This window comes from Carcharodon carcharias, chromosome 13 (assembly GCF_017639515.1).
Source record: "Carcharodon carcharias isolate sCarCar2 chromosome 13, sCarCar2.pri, whole genome shotgun sequence".
In the NCBI taxonomy this organism is placed as follows: Eukaryota; Metazoa; Chordata; class Chondrichthyes; order Lamniformes; family Lamnidae; genus Carcharodon; species Carcharodon carcharias.
In genome coordinates, this window is record NC_054479.1 from 21,095,976 (window position 1) to 21,109,237 (window position 13,262).

Below are 13,262 nucleotides of genomic sequence, written 5' to 3' on the forward strand. Positions count from 1 at the left end.
TTTGGCCACTTCCGTACTCAGTGAGGCTGCTGGCCCTTTGAATTTCTACCTGCTGTCTTCTGCAAGGCAGCAGCATGCCTCATTATGGTTGCCATCTGCCATTGCCACTCGTGCCATGCAGGTAGCTCCTGCTTCCTGGTAACATTTGGTGTCACTAATTGGGTGCCAAGATTACCTCCGGCCCAGTTAGTGCATTACATTGTTATGGACAGGAGAGAGAGGCAAACTGAATTCCTTTATTTTTCTTGCCATCTGTCCGTAAGCGGAGGTGTTTTAATTTTTGAAATAGGCTGGGGTGTTTTTCCCCAAACCCTCTATTTGAGAAGTCGATTTTAAAGTGACCCGCAGAAAACTCTCTTTAAGGTTAAATCAAAAGTAGTATTTATTCACACATTCAAACCCGGGGATGATCGTCTCAACTACATGCCCACAAGAAGGAGATAAGAAACAAAAGAGTTTTACAACCTGGAATAACTTTTTAAAAAAAAACAGAGATATGGATCTTAATTAATGTAAATGTCAGAGTCCAGTGAGGGGTTCCATCATGTAGGAGATAAAGTTCAGGCTAGTTGAGAGCAGGGGTTGCCAAATTCCTTCAAAGTTGGTGATGACATGGCAATGTGAGGTTGGTATACAGAGACTTGGTCCGCTCTACAGGTGATGGCAGGAATCTTTCAGAGAACCAGGCTTTGAGGAGGTTTAGACTTAAGACAGGCTTTGTTGTCAGCCTGGAGTCCTGCAGGATGGATGTTAACAGTATACTGCCCTGGGAGTCCAGGAATATAGCATTAAACCTTTCCCAAGGATCTTGGGTCATGGGGGATTGTCCATTGATGAGTCAGTTTCAGGTTAACAGTTTGATTCCGCCCATAGAAACTTTCGAGGTTTGCACTAAGTGCGGTAGCGGATGAGGAAAAGGACGTTTTACCCGCTGGCCACAATGGCAGGTTTTCGCACCATATCGTCCCACTCCCGCCTCATTAATCATGCATTCCTGGGAAACACACCGTTTTACTGGTGGGCGGCCTCTGATTCACCCCCCACGCTGTCAACTCGCCACTTCCTCATGCTGGGCGCCGTATTTAAAGTGCAGCTGCACACACACCTCTCAGTGCTTCCAGCCCAGGACTGCTGCATAGAAGACATGGCCCCAAAAGGCAAAAAGACTGCAACCCCCCTATTCAGTGACACATTCCCGGGCCGCCTTCTGGACACTATTGGAGCCTGCTGAGATGTCCTCTACCCCCGTTCTGGCTGCAGGAAGCCCAACAGTGTCACCACTCCGGCTTGGGAGGCGGTGGCAGTGGTGGTCAGTGCCAACACTGCACAGAAAAGGTTTGCCATCCAGTGCAGAAAGAGGATGAATGACCTCATCCATGTCACCAGGGTAAGGCAACCATCTTACCACTCTAAACTCTCATACAAGCCCATCACACATTCACTGGCATCTCACTCACTCCTGCTCAAGGGACTTCACCACTTGCGCTCTCTCTCTCTCTCTCTCTCACACCCTGACATCTCCATCCGGACTCATCCCCTCTAGAGACTGCCTCCTCAGCCCTCACCCTCTTGCGGCCACTTGCACAGGTCAACGTGTATCCCCACACTCTGTAATACCCGCCCTTCCTCAGTAATACCCGAGCTTTTCAGCCTCTTCCCTTGCCTGAGGCCACTCCTTCCCCATCCTCAAGCAAGCCATAGCCTTGCAACTGTTGAAAAGCCACCCCACCTCACACCTTTCATATGTAGAAAGCCCCCCTAAAAGTGATGTGGTGCTGCCTGCAAAACCTGGCGCTGATGAATGTGAGTGCTGCCCAAAACAAGTTAGGCAAACAAACCTTGAAGTCCTGAGCAAAGTGCAGCTTGCCAGGTGCACGTTGCTTATGTTCAATTGTTAAACATGTCGGTGTGCAATCACAATGACATGCCCAGATGATCCACAGTGGGGGGTGATTCCAGTGAGCTGGGCTTATAATGATATGCAGATGTATTATAATGAAGTTCCTGACGTGCAGTGGCAGGAAACATGGCCACCATTGACATGCAGAGCAGACGATTGCAAACTTGTTTCACGATGTTACAAACCGATTTTGGCCTTCCAGCCATATTGTCCACTCAGGCCCACCATGACGCCCAATGCCAGCAGACACGGATAATTCCGCCCGATATCTCTGATCAAAATCCATTGTTCACCGTAGATAGTGGCTATTAGTGCTTCTGCAGGTATAACAAGTTTCAAAGGCTCTCTCTTTATTGTAAGGCTGGGGAGACACATCGTCTATTGCTCCCTTATTTCATTGATTATAATGGGTCCACACAATGATAGGTGTAAGATTCCACAAGGATGAGGGTTGAGCTTTGTCTGGTAATACTGTTGGAATTGTAGCCAACTTGCAAACTGTGAGACCTGGAGCAGTCATGTTTTTGGTCCAGCAAAGTCCATTTTTAAATAAGCAGAAAGTAAGGTTTGATTTACACAGTTCATGCATTATGGACATGAAAGCATTTACATTTGAAGATGGCATCACATGAAAAGATGTGTCGTGGAGTCGGTACCTGGAAATTATTCAGGGATTGGGTTCCTGACCCAAAATTGAAATACAAGCCCTTAATGTGAGTGAACTCATTTGAAACATGAACGTTAGTTAAAAATAAACTCACGATATTAGCATGGCAGTAATTGTTGTGGAAGATAATATTAGATGTGGACAAAAGAGAACTGGTGGTAAAAATAGAACTGTTATTGAGTCAGATCATGATGCACTAATGGGCAGCTACCACAACCCATTGAAAACATTAATTCTTATGATTTGCTGCAGAAATTGCTATATGATGAAAGCCATCCCATTCTCTCAGTTCCCCCGCTTCCATCATATCTGTTCTGATGACGCTAACTTCCAAAATGGCACTTCTGACATGTCTTCCTTTTTTTTATTATTCATCATGGGATGTGGTCTTTGCTGGCCGGGCTAGCATTTATTGCCCATCCCTAGTTGCCCCTGAGAGGGTAATGGTGAGCTGCCTTCTTGAACTGCTACAGTCCATTGGTGTAGGTACCACCCACAGTGCTGTTAGGAAGGGAATTCCAGGATTTTGACCCAGCAATAGTGAAGGGACAATGATATATTTCCAAGTTAGGATAGTGAATGACTTGGAGAGGAACTTCCAGGTGATGGTGTTCCTACCTATCTGCTGCCCTCGTCCTTCTAGATGGTAGCGGTCGTGGGTTTGGAAGGTGCTGTCTAAGGAACCTTGGTGAATTCCTGCAGTGCATCTTGTAGTTGGTACACAATGCTGCTACTGTGCGGTGGTGGTGGAGGGAGTGAATGTTTGTGGATGTGGTGCCAATCAAGTGGGCTGCTTTGTCCTGGATGGTGTCAGGCTTCTTGAGTGTTGTTGGAGCTGCACTCGCCTTGGCAAGGGGCGTGTTCCATCATACTCCTGACTTGTGCCTTGTAGATGGTGGACAGGCTTTGGGGAATCAGGAGGTGTGTTACTCATTGCAGGATTCCTAACCTCTGACCTGCACTTGTAGCCACAGTATTTATATGGCTAGTCCAGTTCAGTTTCTGCTCAATGGTAACCCCCAGGATGTTGATAATGGGGTATTCAGTGATGATAATGCCATTGAACATCAAGGAGCGACAGTTGGATTCTCTCTTGTTGGAGATGGTCGTTGCCTGGCACTTGTGTGGCACAAGTATTACTTGCCACATCAGCCCAAGCCTGGATATTGTCCAGGTCTTGCTGCCTTTGGACATTGGCTGCTTTTTCCTTAACCAAGGGTTCCCCACCCACTATGGCTGACGGGGGCCTTAACTGTGTCCAACCCATCTCCCACACCTCTGCCCTCACCCCTTCCCTTCCCTCCCAGAGCCATGATAGGGTCCCCCTTGTTCTTACTTTTCGCCCCACCAGCCTCCGCATTCAATGTATCATCCTTTGCCATTTCCGCCAACTCAAGCATGATGCCACCACCAAACACATCTTCCCTTCACACCCCCTGTCAGCATTCAGTAGGGACTGTTCCCTCCATGACACCCTGGTCAACTTCTCCAACTCCTCATCGGCACCGTCCCATGCAATCACAGAAGGTGCAACACCTGCCCCTTTACCTTCTCCCTTTTCACCGTCCAAGGCCCTAAACACTCCTTTTGGATGAAGCAGAACTTCAATTGCACCTCCTTCAATTTGGTCTACTGTATTTTCTGTTTCCAATGCAGTCTAGTCTACGCTGGGGAGATTAGATGCAGACTGGGTGATCGCTTTGTGGAATGCCTTCACTCAGTCCACAAGCATGACCCAGACCTTGCTGTCGCTTGCCATTTCAACAACCCATCCTGCTCTCATGCCCACATTTCTGTCCTTGGCCTGCTGCAGTGTTCCAGTGAAGCCCAACGCAAGCTGGAGGAACAGCACCTCATCTTCTGATTAGGCACTTTACAGCCTTCCAGACCTAACATTGAGTTCAACAACTTCAGACCATGAACCATCTCTACTCCTTTATTAATCCAATTTTTAAAAAATTTTTTAAATTTTTATTCTTATTTATTTTTATTTATTCATTCATTTTTTAAAATCCTTTTTCCCCAACCTCCACGCCCACAGGGCCATCCATCACTTGTTTCTATGCTGTGCTTTCACAGAATGCTCACCCTTGTTCTGCTATTAACGCATTCTGTCGTTATCAGCACCTTCTTTAGTCCTTACCACTACTATTCTAGAGTCCATTATAAAAGATTTAATAGCTGAGCACGTGGAAAACAGTGGCAGAATCGGACAGAGTCAATATGGATTTATGAAAGGGAAATCATGCTTGACAAATCTACTGGAATTTTTTGAGGATGTAATGAGTAGAGTTGATGAGGGGGAGCTAGTGGATGTGGTTTATTTGGACTTTCATAAGGCTTTCGACAAAGTCCCACATAAGAGATTGGCGTGTAAAATTAAAGCACATGGAATTGGGGGTAGTGTATTGAGATGGATAGAAAACTGGTTGGCAGACAGGAAACAAGGAGTCGGAATAAACAGGTCTTTTTCCGAATGTCAGGCAGTGACTAGTGGGGTACCGCAGGCTCCGGGCTGGGACCCCAGTTATTCACATTATATATAAATGATTTAGATGAAGGAATTAAATGTAATATCTCCAAATTTGCAGGTGAGACAAAGCTGGGTGGGAGGGTGAGCTGTGAGGAGGATGCCGAGATGCTTCAGTGTGATTTGGATAAGCTGAATGAGTGGGCAAATGCATGGCAGACGCAGTATAATGTGGATAAATGTGAGGTTATCCATTTTGGTAGCAAAAACAGGAAGGCAGATTATTATCTGAATGGCTATAAATTGAGAGAGGGGAATGTGCATCAAGACCTGGGTGTCCTTGTACACCAGCCGCTGAAGGTAAGCATACAGGTGCAGCAGGTGGTAAAGAAGTGAAATGGTATGTTGGCCTTCATAGCCAGAGGATTCAAGTACAGGAACAGGGATGTCTTGCTGCAATTATACAGGGCCTTGGTGAGACCACACCTGGAATATTGTGTGCAGTTTTGGTCTCCTTATCTGAGGAAGAATGTACTTGCTATACAGGCAGTGCAGCGAAGGTTTACCCGACTGAAACCTGGGACGGCAGGAATGACATATGAGGAGAGATTGAGTCAATTAGGATTATTTTCGCTGGAGTTCTGAAGAATGAGGGGGGATCCCATAGAAACCTATAAAATTCTAACAGGACTAGACAGGGTAGATGCAGGAAGGATGTTCCCGATGGTGGGGGGGTCCAGAACCAGGGGTCACAGTCTAAGGATATGGGGTAGACCATTTAGGACTGAGATGAGGAGAAATGTCTTCACCCAGAGTGGTGAGCCTGTGGAATTTGTTACCACAAAGTAGTTGAGACCAAAACATTGTATGCGTTCAAGAAGGAATTTGATATAGCTCTTGGGGCAAAAGGGATCAAAGGGTATGGGGAGGAAGCGGGAACAGGCTATTAAGTTGGATGATCAGCCATGAGTGGAGCAGGCCCAAATGGCCAAATGGCCTACTCCTGCTCCTAATTTCTGTGTTTCTATTAACACTCCCTTTGCCTCATGTCCATGACATCTTTGTCAATCTCTCCTTAGCTCCCACCTATCCTTGACCTTCTATCCTGCTTCCCCTGTTCCACCTCCTCTTAACCAGTATAAATCCATCACATTTCTACTTCTCTTTAGCTCTGAAGAGTCATATAGATTCGAAACGTTAGCTCTGTTTCTCTCTCCACAGATGCTGACAGACCTGCTGAGTTTTTCCAGCAGTTTATGGTTTTATTTTAGAAAGTGCTATATAATTAATTCACTAAAACATTTTAAACCTGTGAGCTAAGTGTTCCCCAGAACTGCACTTTAGTGATGAGGATTTGACGAGAGATTGAGGCCCAATTTTATTCCTGGATCATGTGCACAGAGCCAGATGAATTCCAGGCTTTAAAAATGGTTAAAGCCTTTAAAAATGGCTGCCCTTAGATTTTTGGTCTTGGGTGGGGGATGCGTGTTAGAATGGGAGTCGGGGCGGGCGACCAGGGAATAAGGGAGGAGACTGCCAGGTGCAGAGGCAGGCTAGACGGGAGGACTGCCTCTGGGCTCTGGCACTTTATTAAAAATGATTAAAACAAAAACACATCTCTCCAGCCCTCACTCCCACACAGTCCCCATGAACCTATGTCATTTCATGCTCCTTCCCCCCAACCATCCCCCATGTCACATCATACCCCCTATGCCTCCCCATTTATCTCCATGGCCCCTTATATTACTTATACCAACTCATGCCCCCACTCAACATCATGTCTCTTTGTAGCCCCTGTGCCAACTTTGTGCCAACCCATGACCCCAACCAACACCATTTGCCCTGACCCTTTCCATGCCAGCTCACCCAGTATCCATCATGGGCAAACCTCAGGAATCGTGCTGGCATAAAGCAAAGTTATGTGCCTATTTATGACCACACTGTTTAAAAAAAAAACACTTCTTTTAAAAAAAACATTCAATACTTTGAAATTCCTTCAACTAATCTCTTATGAAAATAAACACTTCTACTCTATAGCTACTAGGGTCTGTTAATCAAACTGCTCACTGAACAGGCACCACACTGTGATAATGTTAGGCTGTAAAATCAGTCATTGTAGCACAAATCCTATAATGAAAGCCCTCAGAATGAAATATCAAGCATGGATTTTTTTTTAACTCCACACTTTATTTTAATTATTTTAAATTTAAAGCCCAGCAGTGTTAAGTCCCTTAAGCTTTGACAATGAGTGTTGACGGTTCTTTGCCAGCTTTGACAGTTCCAAAGAGTTCATGTACTTTTTACACACAATCTTGTCTATTTTTAACAATCTCAAAGGGTGCTTTACTTCCCCCAAAGGTGTCCCAGGACCATTTCCAAAGCGGTACTTTATGCCTCCAAATAAATCCACCAAGTTCAGACCAGTTCTTATATGGTCTAATTTACACATGTCGGGTTTCACGTAGCTTACCTACTAAAATACCACTTCAGTGAAGGCGACTGATGATTTAAAAAGCCAGCTGCCTACATAAACCACGCATGTGTGAATCCTGTTCAGATTCCATTCCCCCAAACCTCGGAAATAGTAAAAAAGGTGGGAGTTGCGAATAGTTATGATTTTTGGCCATTTCTGCTATTTTCACCACAAGGGAGAACTTCTCCATTTTGTCGAAATCCAGGCTTGAATGGTGAAGCTTTTTTCTAAATAACAGCAGTAAAATTGCAAATATTCCTCCCATTGTCATAATTTCTGCCTGAGTAAAATCACAGATAATTATGATGCACGTTAAAGGGAAATAGGTTTCAAGTTCTGTAAGTGCTTGTATTCCAAAATATGGCTCTTAAGGCTGCTATAAGTTTAATTTTAGTTCAAATTTGAGCCAGTCCTTCTTGCACTCAATCTCTAATAGAACTGTTGTTTCTTTTTACTTTGCAAAAGTGCTTTGCTCACTTAACTCTGCTCCCACTTTCTCAAAACCAAGACATAGAAATGTGCATTCAGAAATGGATGAAATTGAAGTAAAAACAGTGGGCAAATTTTCTGCACCCATTGGCGGTGGGTGTGTTTGGCGCTGCGAGTGGACAATATTGCGAGAAGGCCAAAAACCGGTTTCACAATGTCGTGGAATGATCACGCCGGAATCACCCCCCCAAGTTGGATCATTCAAACGCGCCAACATGTTTCACACTGTACATACGTGTGACGTACACCTGGCGAGCTGCACTTCATTCGGGTCTTTGAGGTTTGTTTACCTACTTTGCTTCGGGCAGCAGTTACATTCATCAACACCAGGCTTTGCAGACAGCACCACATCACTCCTGGGAGCTCACGGGCAGGTCCTTGCCAGACCAGCCATAAAGCGGGGGTGGCTTTTCAATGGCTGCAGGGCTAAGACTGTAATGGGGAAGGGGGATATTCCAGGGTGAATGTGTGGGTGCATAAGTTGATCTGCAACTGGCCTTAAGATGTTGAGGGCTGAGGAGGCAGTCTCCAGAGGAGGTGAGTCCAGATGGAGATGTGAGGCTGTATGTGAGAGAGTGAGTGGTGATGTGAGTGAGATGCCAGTGAATGTGTGATGGGCTTGTGTGAGAGTTTAAAGTGATGAGATGGTTGCCTTTCCCTGGCAGCATGGATGAGATCTTTTTCTGCACTAGATGGCAAACCTGTTCTGTACAGCATTGGCAGTGATCACCACTGCCATCACCTACCAGCTGGTGTGGTGAGATTGCTGGACTCCCTGCAGCCAGGTGGGAGTAGAGGACATCACGCAGCTCTGTGCCTCAGAGAGATTACGAAGTGCCCACTTGTGCACATGCATGATGTTTGTGCTTGGCTCACTCGCACTCCTCTCCACTCCCCCATGCTCAGTGCTGCTGCTTGTGTTTCACACTGGACAGGCCTTAATTGGCCCACCAGCATGAAATCACGGTCCAGTGCCAATTGTGGGCAGTGGTCGGCTTCCCGATCACCCCCACTAAGCCTGCCTGTCAAGGGCAAAATCCTGCCTCAGGTTTGAACAAACAAATGTTTGGTAAGCTATAACTCTGATATTTTTGTTGTTATACCAAAGATCCCTCAGAAATCCAAAAGCCCTATTTGCTTTGGATGTTATCTGCTGAATGTGGAATCCCCATTGAAGATTGGTTTTTAAGATGAACGCCCAGGTATGGTTATGTATCTACCTGTTGGAGAATTTGATTAGATTTAGTATGATTAGAGATGGTATTGACATGTACATAAACATATGAATCATTGAGGCGATGAAGGCTCCTACTCCATTTCATCTCTTCCTACTAGATGTCAATTCTTCCCATTACTGCTTTTTTACTTAATAGACAGGATCTCATTGTCTCACCTGAAATGCTGCACCTTTGACAATACAGCACTCATTCAGTACAGCACTGGATGTCAGCCTGGCGTGGGTCTCAAAACTCACATTCTTCTGACTTAGTATGGTCAAGCAAGCCATGTTGATTTTTGTTTCATTTCGTGGGATGTGGATATCGCTTCGAAGGCCATCATTTGTTGCCCATCCTTAACCGCCCTTGAAAAGATGGTCATGAACCACTTCCTTGAAGTGTTAAGGGTCCATCTGGTGCAAGTACACCCACAGTGCTTTTAGGAAGGGAGTTCAAAGGTTTTGATACAGTGACATAGTCCCAAGTCAGAATGGTGTGTACCTTGGAGGGGAGCTTGCAAGGTCACGGTGTTCCCATGCATTTGCTGCCCTTGTCCTTCTAGGTGGGTAGAAGTCAGTGGCTTGGAAGGTGCTGTTGAAGGAGAATTGGCAAGTTTTTGCAGCACATCTTATATATGGTACACACTGCTGTCACTGTGTTTTGATGGTGGAAGGAGTGATTATTTAAGGTGATGGATGAGCGCTGATCAAGTGGGTTGCTTTGTCCTGAATGATGTTGAGCTTCTTGAGTGTTGTTTGAGCTGTTGCTGTTGTCGTGACCACAACATTGAGGCACATTCTAGGTTATTTTCGTTTCACTTAAAAGGACTCGAGCAATACCTGGTAGTAGATAAGAAAGAAGCAACAGGCACTTATTTGGAAAATGAAATAAGGATGAAGCAGTACTGACTATAGTGTCCAAGAAATCAACATTGCAACTCCTGTTGTTTCTAATGTGCACTAAATTCAGAAGCCAAATGCAAGTGGTCAGATTTAGAAATGGTAGCCAAACTAGGAATGAAACCTAGGAACTATAAAATGAATTCACTAATTTCTGTAAGTGAATGTATCGATGGCAGATGAAATGCAATCATACAATTGTAAAGAATTGCCAATAGAAGAAAAATGGTTGGCATTACTTTCCATTAATAGTGTTCCAGTAAGGAAGGTTGAAGTTGAAAGAGATCTTAGAGTATTAATAGTATTGACAGTCAACATGTCAAATCACTATATGGAGCAGCAATCAACAAAGTAAGTAGAATGTTTGAGAGCCAAAGGATAATTTTCCAATTGCATTAGTCACTACACCGAATAAAAGAACTTTAAATATTGTATTTTCACAGTTACAAATAAAACTCTACGTCTCCTGTGCTGATTATAGGTAACCTCAACTGGGGGGTACTTCAATTGACATTAGTGATTTAGTGATTTCCCCCCCATCCGTACCCCCCCCCCCCCCCCCCCCCCCCCCCCACCCCCCCGGATCACTTAAACTTCTGACTATACAAAGGTATTGTGGATTTTTTTTTTCTGATTTGTTAGTTTATGGATATAGTTTTGTAGAAATCCTGATTTCTTCTTGTTCATCTAAACTTTGAGTAACATATTTGTTCAAAATAGCATCGTAAAGTGACAAGTGATTGTCAACACAAAATATTTTTTCCACAAAATCACTAAGATGATATGTTAAACTGATATATATGTACATATATATATATATATATATATATATATATATATATTACAACAATGTAATATGTATATTTTGATGAAATGTGATTAGGAATTCTTCACTCATTTGTTCAGGTTGGGAATGTAATCAGTAGACTAATATTTGTTGCATTGTGCACTGTTTTGGAACTGAGAAAGTAGGCATCTCATGCAAGAATAATGCATAGGTTTGCATCTCAGATCCTCGAGGTTGTCAGATTTCTGTGTTGCTATCATTAGATTTCTGAATTCTTCTGTATTTTGCTGGGAAGTTCCTCCACTTCCCTTGCTCCACCAGCTTAACTTCGGCAAAGGTTTAGTGTAAGCAGGGTTTCTGTCAAAGATATGGCAGGAGAAGCCCCAAGGAAATTCCTGGGCGAGCTATTCTAAACTCCATTGACTTCAGTGGGAACATAAAATCCCGCTGCCGTAAAATTCTGCCCCGGTATTCGTTTGTTTAATGGTGCAAATGTAATTAAGAGGTTATGATTAGCAATGAACAGTCATTATTAATGAATTAGCAGCAGCCCCACAGGTGGCTGAAGGCAGCGATACAGTATAAAACCTGCAATATAAAGAACAAATGGTGGTCAAAAGGTGTGCGGGAGATCCAACAACTCGCAGACACCAGCAACATGTGTGGTTTCTTCAGTGCTGTCTATGGCCGAAGCACTGAAGGCAGCACAGACATGGGGTGGAATCATCCCAGATTTGCACTAAGTTTTACCTGCCGGCCGCGATGGCAGGTTTTCGTGCCATATCCTCCCAAACCCGCCACTTTATTTATACATTCCCAGGAACCGCGCCATTGCGATGGCAGGTGGGCTGTCATTCATCTGCCTGCAGTCACCTTGCTGCTTCATCACTCCTGGCGCCATGTTTAAAGTGCAGCCACGTGCACCACATCTCAGTGCTTCCAGTCCACCACGCTGCAGGGAAGATGTCCACGAAAGGCAAGAAGACTGCAGCCCCCAGATTTAGTGAAGCATCACTGCAACGCCTTTTGGATGCCGTGGAGGCCTGTCGTGATGTCTTTTACCCTGCTCTGGCCGCAGGATGGGCAGCAGTGTGACCAACCAGGCTTGGGAGATGGTGACAGTGGTGATCAGTGCCCTTGCTGCACAGAAGAGGTTGGCCATCCAATGCAGATTGATCTCATCTGTGCAGCCAGGGTATGGCAACCATCTCATCATTCTAAACTCTCACACTCAAGCCCATCACACGTTCACTGGCATCTCACTCACTGCAAGCTCAAAGGACATCACCACCCATTCTCACACACATACTCTCGCATGTCTATCTGGATTCATCTCCTTTGGAGGCTGCCTCCTCAGCCCTCACCATCTGGAGGCCACTTGTGCAGCTCATCATGTGCCCCGACATACACCCTGCTTCCCCAGTACGGCCCTTGTCCTGCAGCCTCTTCCCTTGCCCAAGGCCACTTCTCTCCCTTCCCAAGCAAGCCCTAGCCCTGTAGCCATTGAAAAACCACCCACATATGGCTGGTCTGGTAGGTAGAGACCTGCTGCGCGCCCCCTTAAAAGTGATGTAGTGCTGTATGTGAAGCCTGAGAGTGCTGACCAAGCCAGATCGGCAAACAACCTTGAAGTCGAACGCATTGCAGCCCTCCAGGTGCATGTCACTTATGTGCTGTTGTGAAACATGTTGATTGTTTTTCCCGCTGGCGTGGGCGAATGATCCAGCACGTTGGGGGGTCGGGTGACAATTCCAGTGGGCTGGCCTAATAATGATACGCTGATGTATTACAATGAGGTTCCCGATGTCCAATGTGGGAAACGCAGGGCTGAGCGGACAATTGCAAACTGGTTTCACACTTGTGAAACCAGTCATGCCATACTATCCACTCATACCACCGAACACACCTGACGCCAGCGGGCACAGAAAATCCCGGCCATGGTCTTCACTGCACAGCAAATTCAAGAAACTTACAAAGAACAACATCAGCCGCAGGCCTTTTTGACCTCACAAAAGTCTTTGACTGTCACTTGGAGACTTGAAGCATCCTCTTCAAATTTGACTGCCCTTAGAAATTCTCCCTACTACACAATGACATGCAAGCAGTGATCCTCACCGTTGGAACCACCATAAACCCTATCTCAGTGAAGACTGGGGTCAAATAAAGCTGTCATTGCACCAGCTTTCTTCTCCATTTTCCTCCACAATACTGGACCTTGTCTAACAAATTACCTCCAGCAAATTACCCACAAGCGTGGATATAATTTACAGAACAGATGGAAAACTCTTCAACTCATGCCACCTTCAATCCAAAATCAAAACAGTTCCAACCTCAATCATAGAGCTTCAGTATATAGATGA

At 45.2% G+C, this 13,262-nt stretch overlaps 1 protein-coding gene across 4 annotated transcripts in view; it reads left to right on the forward strand.

Annotated features, from left to right (window-relative positions):
• The window catches only part of smtnb (smoothelin b), a 416,118-nt gene that overhangs the window by 299,893 nt on the left and 102,963 nt on the right, over positions 1-13,262 (forward strand). The window lies entirely within an intron of this gene.